Source organism: Oreochromis aureus, linkage group 12, assembly GCF_013358895.1.
Source record: "Oreochromis aureus strain Israel breed Guangdong linkage group 12, ZZ_aureus, whole genome shotgun sequence".
Taxonomy (NCBI): Eukaryota; Metazoa; Chordata; class Actinopteri; order Cichliformes; family Cichlidae; genus Oreochromis; species Oreochromis aureus.
This window is the reverse complement of record NC_052953.1, coordinates 995,955-998,678: the sequence shown is the minus strand read 5'-3', so window position 1 is coordinate 998,678 and position 2,724 is coordinate 995,955. Positions and strand designations below refer to the sequence as shown.

Here is a 2,724-nt window from a genome sequence, read left to right as displayed (position 1 = left end):
AAATAAATCAGCGGCGGTGGTGGAGGTTTTGGGCGTGGCGCCCTGCTGGCAGACAGGAATAGAACCGTAATGGAGGGTTTAAAATGACGTGTCTGCAGGCTTTTTTTACACTCTCGTGCTCTCGCACTGTGTGTGTATGTGAGCCTGGTCTTTACCTGAGGAGGTGTGCGTGTTACAGCCTGAGGACGGGGCACAGGTGTGTTTAACCTGCGGGACGTGATCAGTCCTGAAAACCAGCATGGAGGAGTTTTTACTTCTCTTCATGCAGCAGCTGCTAAAGCAAGCTTTTTAGCTCCTCCCTCATTCAGAGCAACTTTATTCTGATTGGCTGCTCATCCTGAACAGGAACTTTGAATCCCCCTTCTATGCAGTGCGCAGTGATCTGACGACCTCATCATTACTAACGCGTTTGACATGAACGCCCGCCACAGAAACAGGAAGTACGCGCTGGCTTCAGATGCACATCAGTAAAAACACCACTCATTAATGGGAGACGTATTTGGATCGCCCCCCGGTGGCTGTTACACCATTCATCATGTTCCATCGTGTAAAGGCCACGCCCCTTCATATGAACAGAAGAGGCGGTTTGCGAGATTCAGAAAAGGAACCTTTGAGTTCGGCACGTTTAAGATTTTTTATTTTGATTGTTACATTTTTATCAAAACTGAAAAGCATCCCGAGCCGTCGTCATCATCATCATCATCATCACCATCACCATCATTAATGACACAGTCAGAGGTCACAAGCCCATCTCCCCCACATCCCCCTCCTCCTCCCCCGGGGGGGAGCAGAGGCGTGAGATGAACACACAGTGGTAGTTCCACAGCAGCAGCAGCACCATCAGCAGCAGGCCGCAGAGCAGCAGGGCCACCAGCAGGGGGAGACGGCATGATGCTGACAGAGGGCAGAGGTCGCCGCAGCTGACGGGGAGAGGAGGAGGAGGAGGGGAGGAGCAGCGATGGAGCCACAAACAGAGACGTTTGAGTCCCGATGGGTCAGACTGAGATGAGCTGAGAGGTGACGGCATGGTCCTGGAGAGGTCAGAGGTCAGGTGGAGCTCAGCTGAGAATCAGAAACAGAAACATCAGTAAAATCCAGAAGCTCCATAATGCTCCAATCTGAGGGTGGGGCCCACTGAAGGTCACACAGTAGATCTGAGGGGGGTGGGACAGGAAGCAGGTTACTCTGATCTTATTTTAAAAAGTGAAAGCGTGCAGAGAGCATCAGACTCGGGCGCAGGTGTGTCCCTGACGCTCTGACCTCTCTGACTTGCTATTATGGCCGACAGTTTGCCTCAAACACGAGCTCTTTAAATGTGAGCACACGTCTCAGCAGAGGAAGGCGCGGAGCTGCTGAGGTGTGACGAGCCCGGCGATACCTGCAGATGTTTGCAGATGTTTGTGAATGAAATTAAAGCGAACTGAGTGACACTGAACTTCTCACCGGCCTCTCGGAGAAACCAGCGGCCTCAGCAGGAAGTGCTGGACTGGGTCGCTCAACATCGCGCACGGACTCGCTCTGACCGTGTGTGAGGTTTGGATCCAAGTTTACGTTCCCGTTAAAGAAGAGCCTGAAGTAATGGGAAAACAGAAAGGAGCCTTCAGGAACTCCACAAGAAGAACATCAAAATCCCTCAAAGAAGAAAATCTGGAAGCTTCACGGAGCAGCGAGGGGGAGGAGGAATTCAGCCTCCTCGTCTTCCTCACTCCTCCGCTTCATTACCGGCTCCAGAAATAACACAGGGTTACCACAGCAACAGCCGAAGGGCTTCAAGGTTACTGTGACAACCACCGAGAGGAGAAGCACGGGAAATACACAGACCTTCCACCCCACGCTGCGTCTGTCGCTTTTACTCCACATAACAGCCCGGTCCCCGTCTGAGGCCCGAGGCCTGGTCAGAGTTTTCATGCACGGAGCTGCTGGTTTTTCCTGCACATACGAGGTTTCCAGCTGACTGAGCAGGCAGAGAAAGGCTCTGTAAACAGCTGTGAGTGAGCGTTCAGCTCGGAAACACTCACCTGTCTGCTCCTTTCCTTCTACGTCTGTGGCGAAGACCAAATACCTGCAGCCTCTTCCTCTGTCTGTGTAACACAGCCGGCTCAGCCAATCACAGCGGCCGGTTGGAGGTAGTCAGCTGAGTTTCAGTGCACTGACCGGCGGCATCACGCCGTGACCTTCAGACTGAGAGTCAACAATCAGGCCGCGCACACTGAAAACAGCTGCAGAGCCTCGAGCTGCAGCCACACACAGAAACTGCCCCAGGAAATACCCTCCAACGCCCCCCCAGGATGAAGAACACAGCTGCTGCCTTTCACCGCCCTCGAATCCCCTGTATGCATCTTCATTGCGACACAAACGTTGACCTGCAAGACTACAGTACCCACAATCCTCTGTGGCTCCAGCCTTTTGGTGCTTTGAGCTTTACTCTGTCCTGCAGTTCCAGTGAGAGCTGTGCAGTGACACAGCCGAGTGATGCAGAGCGGCGTCTTCGTCTCTGAGCAGGCTCAATAACCACTCACCTGTACGCCGCCCCCCAACCCACTGACCCCCCCTAAATATTTTTGAAACTATACCAGTAAATAACAGATGACCCAAATACCAACAAACCCTCCCCTCAGCAGCCAATCACAGCAAAACTTTAGAGTACCGCCTCAAAAACAGCCCCATATCAAACCACAAAGCCCCTCCCATCAAGAACCCCAAAACACTCTCAACTATAACCTG

General features: G+C 52.7%; 1 long non-coding RNA gene across 2 annotated transcripts; it reads right to left on the bottom strand.

The window, feature by feature from the left end:
• Nucleotides 1-620: 620 nt before the first annotated feature.
• On the bottom strand, nt 621-2,485 carry LOC120443111. 2 transcript variants are annotated; one of them, XR_005615147.1, is made up of 4 exons: nt 2,019-2,485; nt 1,822-1,929; nt 1,444-1,570; nt 621-1,062 (listed from the first exon to the last, which is right to left on the bottom strand). It is a non-coding gene; the product is annotated as an uncharacterized LOC120443111 (long non-coding RNA). The 2 variants fall into 2 exon arrangements; XR_005615148.1 differs by lacking the exons at nt 1,444-1,570; nt 1,822-1,929 and having other exon boundaries at nt 2,019-2,292.
• Between the last annotated feature and the right edge of the window lie 239 nt (nt 2,486-2,724).